The sequence below is a fragment of the Humulus lupulus genome, chromosome 8 (assembly GCF_963169125.1).
Source record: "Humulus lupulus chromosome 8, drHumLupu1.1, whole genome shotgun sequence".
Lineage (NCBI taxonomy): Eukaryota > Viridiplantae > Streptophyta > Magnoliopsida > Rosales > Cannabaceae > Humulus > Humulus lupulus.
In genome coordinates this window covers 180,395,351-180,413,631 of record NC_084800.1, presented here as the reverse complement: position 1 = coordinate 180,413,631, position 18,281 = coordinate 180,395,351, and the positions used below count along the sequence as shown (strand labels likewise).

General features: G+C 40.8%; 1 non-coding gene across 1 annotated transcript; it reads left to right on the top strand.

The window, feature by feature from the left end:
• Positions 1–11,054: 11,054 nt before the first annotated feature.
• On the top strand, positions 11,055–11,161 carry LOC133799044 (small nucleolar RNA R71). Its single transcript, XR_009876252.1, has one exon. It is a non-coding gene; the product is annotated as a small nucleolar RNA R71 (small nucleolar RNA).
• The last annotated feature ends 7,120 nt before the right edge of the window (positions 11,162–18,281 follow it).

Here is an 18,281-nt window from a genome sequence, read left to right as displayed (position 1 = left end):
AGTCACTAAGGTGGGTTCCGTTCCCTTTACAGATAAGTGATCACGTCACTAGCTTAAACAGAATAAGTGATCTATAAGAAAGTTACCAATGCAAACTGATCGAGTGACCATAGAGTCACTACTGTGGGTACTGCTCCCTTAGCCATGCGATGATAGGGTCACATAGGCTTTACAAATAAGTGATCTTTTCACTAGCTTAAACAAGGTAGGTATTTGATGAAATATTCACCAACATAAACCTACCAAGTGACCATAGAGTCACAACCATGGGTACCGTTCCCTTAGCCATGTGACAAAACAGTCACCTAGGCCTTTGGCCCTTGCCCTGAGTAACTAGCCATAGACTAGAAAAGAGGGAGTGACCGTAGAGTCACAACTGTGGGTACTACTCCCTTAGCCATGTGATGATAGGGTCACCTGGGCCTTTGGCCCCAGCTCTGAGTAACTAGTCATAGACTAGACAAGCGCTTATAATTTTCATCGAACTTAAGGTTGATCCGGCATTAATGCTCATTATGAGACATTCAATGCAGATGTCAATTAGATCTAATCTTTTATCAGCTCTACGTTCATGACATTTATGCCGCTCCTGACTCTTAAGTTAGTAACACACGACTAGTGCTCAAAACTATTGTCGAACTTGACTAGTAAGTCACAGCTTCACAGCTAGTTCTGACACCATTGCCGATTCTAACTAGTAAGTCAGTGCCACACACAAGTAAGCAATGCTACTAGGCATATATCATATGTCAAATATCTGAATATAGGGCATTCAGCATGCTTACTTAACAATTGCTAGCATAATTAGGATCATGCACAACCCAAAGACTCAAGCTCTAATCAATCTCATATTCAACATTCATGCATGCCCTAACCACATGTTTCTTGTGCATCACATTTAACCACTCGACATGCCTCAAAAATAACCATGCATGTCATATATATAGGGTGTAGTTTTCTTACCTTTGGTCCAAGCACATGTTACCAATAAAAGAGCCACAAGCACGATCCTGATTCCAAGCCTCTAGTGATAACCTAGTCACAACCATAATATAAAACCTCATCAAAATGAGTAAATAAATACTTCCAAACCCAACCCAAGCCTCCGGGACGTCGAATCCCACTCAACTAGGTAGTAGGATCGATCCCAGGCCCTTAGAGTTAAGTTCCCATGACAAAAACTCAATTATTGGAAACTTTTCCCTTATGTGTTGCGGCCCTCCATACACCATGTCTCGGCCCGCCCCCCAGAGAGAGCCTCATCCTCCTTCAGCAAGCTTGGGCCGCGGTGCCCTAGAATAGGGCCGCGGCCCAACCTCGAACCAGCCATTTTTCCTCGTTTTCTGCTTTTTAAAGCCTTCCAAAAACCTATCCAAACATATCCAAACTCAAAAATCAAATTTCCCAAACATCCCCATGATGCAAACCCAACGAAACCCAAGCTTCAATTCAATCAAAAACTCATCAAAACACAAAGTTCAATTCATGCTTAAAAACTTATAACTTAAAACTTGAATTACCTCTGATTTATTTGTTTCCCAACTAAATCCTCTGGCTAATAAGCTTCTAATCTTCCCTAGGATCGCTATGCCTCGATCCTCGCTTGAATCCGAGTTCTAGAACTCAAGTTTCCTTCGAAAAATCGATCAGGAGACGAAAATGGAACTTTGAGGGAGAGAGAACGTTCTTTTTATTTCTTAACAGGTTACTTCAAGCTTAAGTAGCCTAAAACAAATCCTAACGCTTGGGGTCCCGAAAACATCCCCGGGGGCAAAATAGTCAAAACCTCCATAATTTCCCCTGATCTTACTAACTCCCAATTTATCATCAAATATTTATTCCCATTACCCAATAACCCGATAATGCTCTAAATACCCCTTGACTCACTCCGAGTCAAGTATAAATCTCGTTGTGACTTTCCCACTAGCTTAACTCCTAGGATTGTCTCGTGCTGAGTAATTCTAGCATAACCAAATAATAATAAAGCATCACACACATATCACATACATGCCAAATATGTCTGAAATGGCCAAAATATGAAAATCACCCAATTAATCATAAATGAGTTCACATGCATATTTAATACACCTAAACATGCATATGATCATTTAATCACATAATAAATCAATTACGGCCCTCCCAGCCTCCTAATCAAGGTCCTAAACCTTATTAGGAAATTTGAGGAATTATACATATCCCCTCCTTATAGAAATTTCGTCCTCAAAATTTATCTAAGCTGCCCAGAATAAAAATTCTGCACAACTGATTCTAGGTTTCCTAGGTCGCTCCCTCGACCTCATTGTTTTTGTAACATTGCCTTAACCCAAGGTATCATTTTGTTCCTCGATAACCCTATTCTTTCTGTATCATTTCTGGATTGGCTACTCCTCAAAGGATAATTTAGCCTCAACTCCCCAAATTCTCATAACTCAACTCGTGAGTTTCTTCTAACCCATGTCCTCTGCATGGAAACACATAATACACTGCATACAACTGACAGTTCCAAAGATAAGGCCGATCCAAAGTCAACCTGACCGATCCTGTCCAGGATTAAAACGGTCAAAATAATCTAGGGCTCAACTTGCCCTTACCTCTTCACCCCTTTCCATGGTGATACTTTTAAGGAAGATACAATCTTCTACTTGGAACTCCATGTTCCTGCATCTCAAATCAACATAACTTTTCCATTTACTCTGAGAAGTGAGCATCCAAGCTCTAACCTCTACTAATCTCAATGATCCCCTAAACCACCTCAGGATCCAGTTATAGCATCTCACCCATCTCATTCCAATGAACGGGTGACAAACATTCTCAAACATACCTCATCTCTTAAGGTACCTTTCCAATACTGGATAACTCTCTCTCTCTCTCTCTCTCTGATTTACCATTAGTCTGAGGATAATGAACTGTACTGAATTCAATCTATATACTCATGGCATTCCTTAACCCTTCCAAGACCTGGAAGTAAAACTGAGTCCTCATCTGATAAGATATACCTCAAATTCCATGAAGGCACACTACCTCTTTCACAAAGAGGTCTGGAAATTGATCAGCTGTATTATTCGTCCTTACTGACAGAAGATAACTCACTTGGAATATTGGTCCATAATGACCCAATGCCAACTCATACGGACCCACTATCCTGGGCAGCCCCTACTGCGAAACCCATTGCGATGTTTCCTTATTTCCACTATGGAATACTCAAAGGCTACAATGGCCTTATTGATTTCTGATATCATGATTTGACCTGCTAACAGGTTAAAAACTTTACCACGTATTCCATTATACCCCTCTCCATCTCAGACCACCACTATAAAGCTTTCATATCCTGTTACATTTCCATGATGCCTGAATGAAGAGAATAAAAGAATAGCATGAGATTCATCCAGAATCTCCCAATTAATCTTAGTGTCCATCGGATTTTTTTTTTATTATTTTTGAATCACACTCCCCCAAACTTAAGATTTTCTATACCTATATAATCAAGGAGTGTGACAAAGTGATTCTTTTTTTTTTTCTCAAAGACTTCTCTCTCTCTTCTTTTTGTACAATCATACTACATTCCAATCATACCAATTCCTTACTATTTTTCATTCTTCTTTCCCACAAATTATATGCTTATGATAACAAAGGAAAGGAAAACAAAAATAAAGAAGTTAGGAAATTTAGGCTCAAATAGTATAATCAAGAACAAAAACCAAGTTTAAGGCTCAAAAAGGGTAACTAAGGATAATTAAATCAAGGTTGGCTTGAAAGGCACAATCGATCCAATAAAATTGCCTAAATCACTTTTCTAAACACATGTCATCAAGAATTTCGCCTAAAAGGCCAAATAATGCAAGTTCTATTAGATTCAAATTGTCATTCCACCAACCCTAGTCAAGCTCATATAATAAAATCCAAAATGTTGCATTTTCAAAACATATTAAAAATTTCCCACAAAACTTTTAGATTAAACTCTAAAACAATTGAACCAAGCACACAGTTGAATTCAATTTCCTTTTCACGAGCAAAGACAAAGCAACAACAGACAAGAATGATGGCTTAAAAGTTACACTAAACAACACAGAAAATAACACAACAGACTAAAAACTAAACTAAACAACGCACAAAACAAAACAAAACAAAATAAGCTCCCCCCCCAAACTTAAAATGCACATTGTCCCCAATGTGATAAAGAAAGAACAAGGGAAGAGAACTTACCGGACGCCACATCAGTATGGCGGAGGAGGTGGTGGAGGTGGCCACTGGTATGGAGTGTACTGTGGCGGTGGAGTGAAGTAATTCTCATCAGTAGAGCTCATAGTCCACCTCGTGACTAAAGTATTCAACTCCTCAATGTGAGCCCGCCCATACTCATTTTGTTGCACCATGAAGTCATTATAGTGCTGATTTTGCGCCTGATGCGATTGGATTAAGTATTGATTTTGCTGAATAAGGTAATCCAATCGAGCTTGTGTGCGCTGCGTGTGCTCATCAATAGGTCCACCAATTGCCAAATTCGAAGGTGGGTTACTGGGACCTGGTTCATCTGCTTCCTCCTCCTCAGCTTGATCGATGTCCACTGTGTCATCAGCCCGGCTGCGCTTATTTTGCTGGCTAGAGGCAGGCGGCGTAAGAGAGGCCGAAGGGAATGCCATAAACATAGTCTGATTGATTGCCCCCATTGGCCTCCGGACTAGATCGCTGTTGTAGACTGGTACCTCATAAGTGTTGCATAGGGTCGAGAGGAAGGTACCATGGGCGACACCAGCTGTAGTATTAAATCTGCTGATGTTGCGAATGCTATAGCGAATAATGCGGCCCACATCAACTTTCCTTTGAGTCATGATAGCATACACCAACAAACAGCGCTCTCTATCAATAGAAGACAGATGAGAGGTCGGCAGTAAACGTGCACTCACAAAATAAACCCACGCCTTCGCAATTGGGTTTAGCTGCCACCTGTACAACTCTTTGGGCTTTCCATTATGATAATTGAAACGTGCCCCTTCCACACTCAAAACGGCAGCCACAGCATCATAGTCGGGCTCCTCAAAATGGGCCAACTGCCAATGTTCATCCTCTTGTGCAGACAATGAGGGGAGGCCCAGTAATTGGTTAAATGCATAAGAGGTTGTCGGCACCAATTTACCCCTGATAAAATTGTTCTGTTCGGCATCAAGAAAGGGGAAGTTGGCAAAGAATTCATATATCTGAGAGCAGTTGGCTGAGCCCACATAAGTAGAGTCACATAGGAAACCCCAATTACGTCGCACTATTTCAGCTTTGATAATGTCATAAGCAGGGTTTTGTACAACTGTGGCCTCATTAAGCTCAAACCCCCTTTCCCTTACCACCGATCTCTTATGAATCTTTATAAATAAATCAGCTGCGTCCTTATTGACAAATAAATTCGTGTCATAATCAGCTGGGGTAGGTGGTGTTGGTGGTGGTTGAGTGCGGGATGAGGAGGCTTTCTTTGAGGAGGTACCTCTAGGGGGATTTCTCTTAGGACCCATAATGTCTTTCAAAACAAGAACAAACTAACCCCCAAATAGGTTTTCAAGACTTGAGTAAAATTTTCCTTTGGTGTCACTCCCCCAAAACTTACTGATTAACACAATCAACAGCCCATACACTAATTCCCAGATAAACAATCAACAAACCCCTTAAACGTCTCACAAGAAAAGCATAGAGCAATCCACAATACCACAATGAAAACTATTCTCTAATCAAAAGCACTAGAATAGATAGGAGACACTTACTTGAATGGCACAAAAGTTCTTCTTTTTGTCTCCTTGGCTGATGGAAGTCTCAAGAATTAGAGAGAAAAAAAGGTTTTGAGTAGGAGAACAACTTCTGAAAGTGATAATGAGTGAGAATGTGGCCAAATTAGGGCTTTTTATCCCAAATTTCGGACTCGGCCGCGGCATTACTTTGACCATGCCGCAGCCCGCATAAAATTTCCAGGGTATAATGCCGCGGCCCTCTGATACCTATTCCGCGGCCCGCCTCGATATTCTGGGAAAAACTGGGGTTCAATGCCGCGGCTCTCCTCATCCATGCCGCGGCCCGCCCCTATACTTCAAATTCTGTGGGCCTCTGGAACCCCCAATGCCGCGGCATCATATGGCTATGCCGCGGCCCTTAAGGATTTTCTATTTTTTTTATTTTTTTTAAATTTTTTTGATTTTTCACGTTTTTCACGATTCTAAAAGTCCAAAAATAAACCAAATATCCATTGTTTACAAATACAAAGGTAAAATAAATAACAAGTAAAACATAGGGTGCCTCTTACAAGCGTTGTCGTTAACGTCATTTAGCCAGACGTTGAACCCCTCTTCAGAGAGGCTTCAGAAGGAGGATAGACTTCGCTTGATCAAAACTACCACCCAAGTAGGGCTTCAATCTCTGACCATTGACTTTAAAGGAATCACCTGAGTTGCCCCGAACTTCTACAGAGCCATATGGAAAAACTTGAACAACAGTGAACGGCCCTGACCATCTCGATTTCAATTTGCCAGGAAACAGTCGCAGTCTTGAATTGAAAAGAAGTACCTACTGCCCTGGTTGGAACTCTTTTCTGATTAAGTTCTTGTCATGCCAAGCCTTTGTTCTTTCATTATAAATCTTGGCAATCTCATAAGCCTCATTTCTGAACTCGTCAAGTTCATTCAGTTGCAACAACCTTCGTTCACTAGCGGCACTCCAATCAAAATTCAACTTTTTCATAGCCCAGAATGCCCTATGTTCCAATTCAACTGGTAGATGACATGCTTTACCAAACACCAACCTGTAAGGAGACATGCCTATTGGTGTTTTGAATGCAGTTCTGTAAGCCCAAATCGCATCATCTAACTTTTTCGACCAATTTTTTCTTGAACTGTCAACGGTCTTCTCAAGGATGCTTTTGATTTCTCTGTTTGAAACTTCAGCTTGCCCATTTGATTGAGGATGGTAAGGCAAAGCTTTTCGGTGATAAACTCCATAACGAGCCAGCAATGCATCCAGTTGCTTATTCACAAAGTGTTTCCCTTCATCACTAATCAGAGCTCGGGGAGTGCCAAATCTAGTAAAAATATGTTTATGCAGAAAATTAAGCACAGTTTTACCGTCATTGGCTCTAGTTGCTGCAGCCTCCACCCATTTGGATACATAATCCACTTCCAATAGAATATATTCATTGTTGTAAGACGGTGGAAAAGGCCCCATGAAATCGATGCCCCATACATCAAACAGTTCCACTTCAAGAATCCCCTGTAAAGGCATTTCATTTCTCCTCGAGATATTACCAGTTCGCTGACACCTATCACAGGCTTTGACAAAAACATTGGCATCCTTGAATAATGAAGGCCAATAGAAACCACTTTGTAATACCTTGGCCACTGTTCTTGATACTCCAAAGTGCCCTCCGCATTGTTGAGTATGACAGTGATTAAGAATGGATTGCATCTCTTCTTCAGGAACACACCTTCTGATAATCTGATCAACACAGTGCCTATAGAGAATAGGTTCCTCCCAATAGTAGTGTTTCACCTCAGAAAAGAATTTCTTTAATTGCTGCTTTGACATTTCAGAAGGCACAATCTTGGCAACTAAAAAGATCACTATGTCTGCAAACCAAGGGACAGCTAAAGTCTCACTTACCCCAAGCAACTGCTCATCAGGAAAGTGATCATTGATTTGCACTGCTTTCTTATTTTCAGTCTCCTCCACCTCAAGTCTGGAGAGATGATCAGCTACCACATTCTCGCTACCCTTCTTGTCACGAATCTCCATGTCAAATTCTTGAAGCAACAGAATCCATCTAATCAGGCGGGGCTTGGCATCTTTCTTTGACATCAAGTATTTAATGGCAGAGTGATCAGTGTAGACAATCACTTTGTTACCAATCAAAGATGGTCTGAATTTATCACAAGCAAACACAATAGCTAGCAACTCTTTTTCTGTAGTAGCATAATTCAGCTGAGCATCATTTAGAGTCCGACTAGCATAGTAAATAGACCTAAATACCTTGTCAATCCGCTGTCCCAAAACTGCCCCCACCGCATAGTCACTGGCATCACACATCAACTCAAAAGGTAATTCCCAATTCGGAGCTATCACTATTGGAGCAGAAATAAGCTTTTCTTTCAAGAAATTAAAAGCCCTCAAACATTCATCATTAAAATCAAAGACAACTCCGTTCATAAGCAGATTTGAGAGAGGCTTGGACACCTTAGAGAAATCTTTTATGAATCTTCGATAGAACCCAGCGTGACCAAGAAAACTTCGAACACCTTTGACTGAAACTGGAGGAGGCAGCTTTTCAATGGTAGAAATTTTTGCTCTATCTACCTCAATTCCCTCACTTGAAATTTTATGGCCAAGAACTATCCCCTCTTTCACCATAAAATGACATTTCTCCCAATTCAACACCAGATTAGCCATCTCACAACGATGCAGCACGTTCTCCAAATTACCCAAACAGAGGTCGAATGATGAGCCAAAAACAGAGAAATCATCCATGAATATCTCAATACACCGGTCTACCATGTCTGAAAATATGGCCATCATGCACCTTTGAAATGTTGCAGGGGCATTGCACAGTCCAAATGGCATTCTCCTGAAAGCAAATGTGCCATAAGGACATGTAAAGGTTGTTTTCTCTTGATCCTCTGGTGCAATAGCGATCTGATGATACCCAGAATACCCATCCAAGAAACAGTAGTAGCTATGGCCTGCCAATCTGTCAAGCATCTGATCAAGGAAAGGCAAAGGAAAATGATCCTTCCTTGTTGCCTTATTGAGCTTGCGGTAGTCTATACAAATCCGCCACCCCGTTACAGTTCTTGTTGGAATGAGTTCATTGTTCTCATTTTTCACTACAGTCATTCCACCCTTTTTAGGTACCACTTGCAAAGGGCTCACCCATGCACTATCAGAAATTGGGTAGATCACCCCAACATCCAACCATTTAAGAATTTGCTCAAGTACTACTTCCTTCATGGCTGGATTGAGTCTTCTCTGGGCCTCTATGGATGGCTTGCTATTCTCCTCCAATAAGATTTTATGCATCACTGTCGCTGGGCTTATTCCTCTAATATCTGCCAAGGTCCACCCAATGGCCAATTTATGCTCCCTTAAAACCCTCAACAGTTTCTCCAATTCTATCTTTGACAGGTCAGCTGACACAATGACAGGTAAGGTTTCATTCTCTCCCAAATAAGCATATTGCAAGTGATCTGGGAGGACCTTTAATTCCAACGGTGGTGGCTGCTGAATGGAGGTTAGCGGTTTATCAGTCGCATCTGCTAATTCTTGGAATTTTTTCCAATATGGTAAGAAAGAGTTGATCCAGTTTCTCTGATCTCAGCATCATCATCATCATCATCGCCCTCATCACCCAATAATACTGCCTCTAAGGCATCACTGCTCATCCTTCTCTTGGATACTGCCTTTTCTATCACATCCACACTAAAGCAACTGTCACTAGCCACCGGATACTTCATAGACTTGAAGACATTAAAGACCACATCATCTCCTTGAACTCTAAGCTTAAGCTCTCCTTTGTGAACATCAATAAGAGCTTGGCCTGTGGCTAGAAATGGCCTACCAAGAATAATTGGGACATCTGTGTCCTCCTCCATGTCCAGAACAATAAAGTCAGCGGGAAATATGAACTTATCCACCTTCACAAGAACATCCTCAATAATACCTCGTGGATGTGTTAACGATCGGTCTGCGAGCTGTAAAGTGACAGTTGTTGGTTTTGCCTCCCCCAAACCAAGTCTTTTAAACACAGATAAGGGCATCAGATTGATACTTGCCCCCAGATCACATAAGGCGTGCTTACATTCAAACTTGCCAATGGTGCAAGGTATGGTGAAACTCCCCGGATCTCTCAGCTTTTGGGGTAACTTCCTTTGTAAAATCGCGCTGCACTCTTCAGTGAGTGCTACAGTCTCATAGTCCTCCATCCTTCTTTTCTTTGACAGAATCTCCTTCATGAATTTAACATAGTTGGGCATCTGCTCCAAGGCCTCAGCAAAAGGAATGTTTATGTGCAGCTTTTTAAACACCTCAAGAAACTTAGAAAACTGTTTATCAAGTGTAGTCTTTCTAAGCCTCTGAGGGTATGGAACTCTAACTGGCTGCTCAATAACAACTGGCGGACTCTGTTCTGACTGCTGATGGTCTTCAGTAACCCTTTCTGAATCAGACTGTTCACCCATCTCTTTATTCTAAACCACTGCCTGTGGAGGTCTAGGCTGCTCAGTTTACTTCCCACTCCTCAGAGTAATTACCTGAACTTGCTCCTTGGGGTTGACTTCAGTATTACTAGGCAAGTTTCCCTGGGGTCTGTTATTGAGCATATTGGCCAACTGCCCAACCTGTGTCTCAAGGTTTCGAATAGAGGATCTGGTCTCAGTCATAAATTGAGTCTGAGTATTAGTAAGAGTCAACAAGGCAGCTTGCAGTTCATTAGGCCTCTCAGGTTGAGGCATTGATTGTTGAGGCCTAGGCTGTTGTGATGACGAAGCTTGATTCATAGGTGGCTGAGGCATGTTATTCTGAAATTGGCCCTGAAACTGAGGTTGTTGGCCTTGATTATTCTTCCACGAAAAATTGGGATGATTTCGCCACCCAGGATTGTAGTTGTTGGAGAATGGATTATTGAGTGGCCTTTGAAAGTTTCCCACCGCTTGAACTTGGGCATGATCCATTGGGGTGTTATTATTCATACAAATAGGGCACTGATCGATAGAATGAGCACCACCACACATTTCACACCTCATTGCCATCTGAACCGCATTAGCAGATACACTGCTCTGTTGTAACTGCTTTGTCAGAGAGGCTACTTGCGTTGTTAGAGCAGTGATTGCATCCAGCTCATGCACCTCAGCTACCTTTCTAACTCCTGATGATCTTTCCTCAGACCACTGATGGTTGTTTGTGGCCATGTCTTCTAGCAGCTCATATGCACCAGTTGCACTCTTACTCATAAACGTACCACCCGCTGCAGCATCAATAATGGTTCTGGTTGTAGGACATAAACCATTGTAGAAATTCTGTACTAGCATCCACTGTTCAATGCTTGATGAGGACATCTTCTCAGGAGTTCCTTAAACCGTTCCCAAGCTTCATACAATGACTCTCCGTCATTCTGGCAAAAGTTATTTATCTCTCCCCTCAATTTAGCAGCTTTGGACGGAGGGAAGAATTTGGACAAAAATTTCTGAGCTAGATTTTGCCAGGTGACAATAGAGTTTGGCTGCAGAGAGTTCAGCCAAATTTTAGCTCTGTCCCTTAGAGAAAATGGGAAAAGCCTGAGCTTGATTGTGTCATCACTCACCCCATTATATCTGAAGGTTCCACACAACTCCAGAAAATTGGACAAATGGGTGTGAGGATCTTCAAAGGGCAACCCATTGAATTGCACAGAAGACTGCACCATTTGTAGAATAGTGGGCTTTATTTCAAAGTTGTTGGCCTCCACAGTTGGTGGGCGTATACTATTTTGTACTCCCGTCAAAGTGGGTAGCACATAATCTCTCAGGCTCCTCTCAGCATTGGTCTGAACCTGAACCCCTTGTACAGCTCCAGGAGTTTGAACATTCCTGCCATCCCCTTCATTCTGTGCCATCTTCACAGATTTCTGGGCCTCTCTCTTGTTCTTTCTGATTTGATTGCAAGACTTTTCAATCTCAGGATTCAGAGGAACAAGTGTGTCCTTTCCTTTTCTGCCACGCATATACCAAAATTCACATGAGATAGACAAATTAAGCAACTAAACAGATTAGAAACAAGAGAAATTAAAATCAAATTAGAATAAAAACTAATTAGACTGATATTGATAATTATTTTCAGTCCCCGGCAACGACGCCAAAAACTTGTTGCGATAATTTTGCTATGCAAGTGCACACAGTCGCAAATTCGTAATAAAATGGTAAAACCAAGTATCGTCCTCAAGGACTGATTTATCAATTACCAGTCAATTAATTTTTTGTTCTATTTGATGAATTGAAATTCTTGATTTTTGTAAAATACAGCAAAAGAAACTATAAAGTGCAGAAATAATAATCGAAAATTAAATTGAATAATAACTAATAGTAAAACTTTTAGTTTAATCACTGAAGAGACAATTAGGATATTCAATCTCATCAACTATCCTCCCTATTATTCCCTAATGCAAAGTGTGAATTCTTCTTATTTTTACCTAATTCAATTAACAAGTTGATACAGCAGCCTATAATCATACTATGAATTATAAACTCAACCTAGGTGACAATTTCCTATATTTCTATGGTAAATTGAACCACAAAGGTAGCATTAATCTCGACAACTTAATAACAGTTACACAATTAATTCAGATACTTTCGTTCTAAATTAAAATTATGTCCAATATAACCTCAGCAAAATTAAATCTCACTTCTCAGATTTTGACTTAAAAACATATATATCTTACTAAAGATGGCCAATCAATAATCAATCTATAAGAACAGGTCATATGGAATTGAAGAAGATTGAAGAAGAAGAAAATTAAAATTGCATTAGTTCATAACAGAGATTCAAGTGATTCAATTGAACATCCTAAACAGAAAATTAGTTCATAGTCATAGTGCTAATCACAACAAAAATTAAAGATAACATCAGGAAGAGAAGAAAAACATATAAAAATACTCTAAGCTTCAGCCTCCAAAACCAGAACTTCTCCCTCGTCCGTACGTCCCTTTTCTTCTCCTTTTCATCATTTAAAACCTAGGATTTCAAATTTTAAAGAGGCGGGCCGCGGCTCTACATACACTATGCTGCGGCCCGTGTCCAAATTCCTGGGCGAAAAGCCCTTTCCATGTCGCGGCCCTCTGAAGCTATGTCGCGGCCCGCATTGACGAGTTCTGGGCAAAATGCCCATCTATGCCGCGGCTCTCTATAACCATGCCGCAGCCCGAGGACTTCCTTAAAAAAACAATGCTTCTGTTTCCCCCCTAGTCGCGGCTCCACTTTGCTCATGCCGTGGCTCTTAAGGGATTTCTCAATTCTTCAAGTTTTCATCCCAAAATTTCACCAACACTTCCAAATTGTGTTGAGAACCATTCTTTATCAAAATATGATGAAAAACTTGGTTATTTCTTCCCTTTCTTTGGCATTTTCTTCCACATGCTCAATTCTTCCTGATATTCACAAAGACAAACAAACAAAGCATAAACCCGCACTAAATGAAGGAAAAACGAAATAAAAGACTACTAAAAACATCACCAAAACATAACAAAAACTAGACTCAACAGTGTCCATCGGATTCCAAATCTGATTCTTATACCTCAATAAATTCATACCTGACACTGTTTAATCCTTAACTAATCCAGCTAAGACTTTCCACTCAATCTTTCCTATCTGTGGTTCACTTAATCGTCTTTTCCTTTTGATCATCTCTGAGACAGTAATCTCAAGCATAAAACTGGCCACTTGGCCCACTAGAAACTCTACTCTAGTTCTAGTCAGATCCTTTAACAACCATGTTGCATAGCCAATCACTTTTCTCTGTCACTGAGGTGTCATAACAACCTACAAAATGATTCTGATCTGTAAGAAGACTCATAACTCTTTCCCAAGGTACATATAATATCCTGCCCATCCAAGGAAACTCTTGCCTGCCGAGACGTTCCTTAACCTTGGCAAATCTCCGTAGAGAAATACATCACAATACCATCGTCCAAGACAATCACAAATCCCATTCAAATAATCCTTTGAATGCTCTGTCCATCTAACTCATCAGGATAACTCAACATTAATTACCCTCTCAAACATAAGTCAGCACTCCCAGCGCCCTTATCTGATATAAAACAATCTTCTATATATCCTTCTCCCTGATCTCTAGCTGGTAATAACCATATCAAAGATCCACCTTGGAGAATACCATCTTACTCAATAATTGAGCCTTAAGTTCTTACAACTCTGCTGAGCCATTCAATACAGTGCCCTAAATCTGATTCCATCCCTAGCACCAAACCGATCACCATTCTATCTTTTCACATAAAGGAAACCCTAGAAAATCCCCTGGAAGCACATCCAGAAACTCACAGAATAGTCCAGTCTGTCCTGATCCCACTAGCACAATCTAAGTGGTTTCCACCACACTAGCTAAGGGTTCTATGCATCTCCCTGCAATAAAACTCTAGCTCTCAATACAGATGTCATTAGCATACAGAATCCATGCACAGTGCCAACTATCACAAGGCTTTCCACTCTCAAACCCAAGAGTTACTATCCTTTTCTTACAATTTAGCATTGCCCCATACTTACTTAACCAATCCATATCCTGAATCATACCAAATCTAGTCATAACCAGCTTTATTATCAAAATCACTGATGAGTCCTTTTCATCATAACCCAACTCATCTCTTAAATCACTAATATAGAATTACATTCCCATCACAACATAACCATGTGATCTGCATAGCATCTGTATGCTTCTCTATATGCAACAAAAAAAGAACAACATGGCACCAAAACCAGTCAACATAATACAAAATCCAAACTAGAAAGCTGACCTGCCATCCTTGAGGAACTAGTCTCAGTCTTTGACTGCATCGGAACGAACACTCGAGCTGGAGTCGAGCTATCCATCCCCTTTTGCTCATCCTTTCCTATCCTTGGGCAATCCTTCTTGAAATGTCCAACCATGCCACATAAGAAACATGCCTTTGCTCGACATTTTCCCAGATGACGCCTCTTACACCGACTGCATACTGGATAAATCTTCCAATTTTCATTCTTGCTTGCTCCAATAAATGGAGGTACCACTACCTGAGCTCTATGCTCCCTAGCACTCTTCTTCTCATTTCTTATGCTCTCAACAGCAACAGCCTTCCCTACCACCTGAGCGTAGGTGGAGTTTTCATTCACTGGGACAACTCTAATTCCCTGAGCTATTTTGGAATTCAACCCCTGAATAAACCTTTTCTTCCGAGCTACATCTGTGGGTACCATGTCAAAAGCGAACTTGGCCAACCCATCAAATCTATTAACATACTCGGTTACTATTACATTTCCTTGAACGAGATTCAGAAACTCATTCATCTTAGCAGTCTTGGTTGCACCACAATAATATCATTCATTGAACATCTGCCTAAATTCTTTCCAGTCCATCACGGCTGTGTCTCGTGTTTGGGATACAACTTCCCACCATGTCTGAGCATCATCCTGCAATACATATGTCGCACAAATCACCCTATCATGACCAACCAGCTCCATACTGTCCAGAATGGAACTGATCATGCCTATCCATTGCTCAACTCTAAATAGATCTAGGCCTTCCTTAAAGACTGGAGGGCAATACTTCTGGAATCTTCCACAGAGAAATTCCCACCTGCTCTCAACCCTAGGCTGATCCAAAACTGGTGTCGCTCCTGGCATAACAAAGGAAGAGGTGTTCCCCAACTGATTCCATTGTTGCATCAAATACCTAATCTCTTCCTCAAGCTTCTGAAATCTTGATTGCAAATTTGTAAACATTTGCTGGAAATTCTGAGGGGCGGATGAAGAACTCAACCCCTGGCTAAAACTCCCAAGTATAACCACCACCAAGCCTCATTATCTGCCTTGGATACAAACCTGCTAGTTGAATCTGCAGTCAATAACTTGACCTATTAATCATGATGAGCATATCAAGAGCTTTCCCCCACGAAATCAATCTTACCACACCACATTCACAAACCATTGTGGTGCTAGAAACATGCCCATGGCATTCATACATCAATCATAATTCCTGCTCTTCCAACATTCATACCATACCCTCAACTCCAGCATGCTAATATCACAAGTATATATGTTCATGGAGCAGGTAATTATATGATCACATTCATATATATATATATATATATCTTCACAGAGAATGTAATCACATAATCAAGAGCCAGGCTCAATCAGAATCTCATGCTCCCTAATACAATGTGTAGGTAAAGCATTTACATTCTATTTAAGCAGTTAAGCACATAACTACAGAAATAGTTACCATTCCCTAAGTGAAGCTATCTTCAGTGATGAGTGTAAATGCCCAGCTTGTCTTCAGGAACCCTTAAACCTTGGTTCCCTCTGATACCAACTTGTAACACCCTAAACACCGGGGACCGTTACGGTATGCCTTTTAAATAGTGCTAAACTTGCTTATCGAGTCATTTGGCCATAATCGTGTAACTAAGTATGATTAGCAGTTTAGGATTAAAAATTTTGGTTAAGATATAACATTTCATTAGAATGTTTACTGTATACATTGTGATCCCAAAATATAATTTAAAGGTTTATTACAACAAAATATATACATCCAGCCGACCTAAGCGGCAAAATAGGGTTTAACTCTAGTTCCTCTTCAAACCCTCGGCCGTGGTGGTCGAGTAGCCGCATATGTACACATCTTCACCTAAGCTCTCCAACTCAAGGATGATACAGCTTTCTTTTGCCTTTACCTGCACCACACAGCATCTGTGAGCCGAAGCCCAACAAGAAAACTCAATATTTTCATGATCAATAATAACATGTCATTAAACCACAAAGTGCATGCCTAGCAATAACAGCCTTAATCATGCATGCAAAGAAGTTATGATAATGATGGTTATCCAGGATAAGGAATCCTGCCCTCCTGAATGGATGACCATCAATTCAATCCTAATCAGATAAGTGATTTAACACCGGTGGTTCCGATAACCATGCTGGCCTTATAGCCCTAAATAGAAGAGTGACAGTTGTAAAAGCCACTAAGGTGGGTTCCGTTCCCTTTATAGATAAGTGATCATGTCACTAGCTTAAACAGAATAAGTTATTGATAAGCAAGCCACCAATGCAAACCAATCGAGTGACCATAGAGTCACTACTGTGGGTACTGCTCCCTTAGCCATGTGACGATAGGGTCACCTGGGATTTACAAATAAGTGATCTTTTCACTAGCTTAAACAAGGTAGGTATTTGATGAAACAATCACCAACATAAACCTACCAAGTGACCATAGAGTCACAACCGTGGGTACCGATCCCTTAGCCATGTGACAAAACAGACACCTAGGCCTTTGACCCTAGCCCTGAGTAACTAGTCATAGACTAGACAGGAGGGAGTGACCATAGAGTCACAACTGTGGGTACCGCTCCCTTAGCCATGTGACGATAGGGTCACCTGGGCCTTTGGCCCCGGCTTTGAGTAACTAGTTATAGACTAGACAAGCGCTTATAATTTTCATTGAAGTTAAGGTCAGTCAGGCATTAATGCTCATTATGAGTCATTCAATGCAAATGTTGATTAGATCTAATCTTTTATCGGCTCTACGTTCATGACATTTATGTCGCTCCTGACTCGTAGGTCAGTAACACACGACCAGTGCTCAAAACTACTGTTGAACTTGACTAGTAAGTCACAGCTTCACAGCTAGTTCTGACACCATTGCCAATTCTGACTAGTAAGTCAGTGCCACACACAAGTAAGCATTGCTACCAGGCATATATCATATGTCAAATATCTGAATATAGGGCATTCAGCATGCTTACTTAACAATTGCTAGCATAATTAGGATCATGCACAACCTAGAGACTCAAGCTCTGATCAATCTCATATTCAACATTCATGGCATGCCCTAACCACATGTTTCTTGTGCATCACATTTAACCACTCGACATGCCTCAATAATAACCATGCATGTCATATATATAGGGTGCAGTTTTCTTACCTTTGGTCCAAGCACAGGTTACCAATGAACGAGGCATAAGCACGATCTTGATTCCAAAACTCTAGCGATAAACTAGTCACAACCATAATATAAAACCTCATCAAAATGAGTAAATAAATAATTCAAAACCCAACCCAAGCCTCCAGGACGTCGAATCCCACTCAACTAGGTAGTAGGATCGATCTCAGACCCTTAGAGTTATGTTGCCATAACAAAAACACAATTATGGGAAACTTTTCCCTTAAGTTTCGCGGCCCGTCCCCCAGACAGAGCCTCCTCCTCCTTCAGCAAGCTTGGGCCGCGGTGCCCTAGAACAGGGCTGCGACCTAACCTCAAACCAACCATTTTTCCTCATTTTCTCCTTTTTAAAACCTTCCAAAAACTTATCCAAACATCTCCAAACTCAAAAATCAAAGTTCTCAAACATCCCCATGATCCAAAACCAACAAAACTAAAGCTTCAATTCAATAATAATCTCATCAAAACACAAAGTCCAATTCAAGCTTAAAAACTTCAAAAACTTAGAACTTAAAACTTGAACTACCTCCGATTGAGTTGTTTCCCAACTAAATCATAAGCTTCTAATCATCCCTAGGATCACTATGCC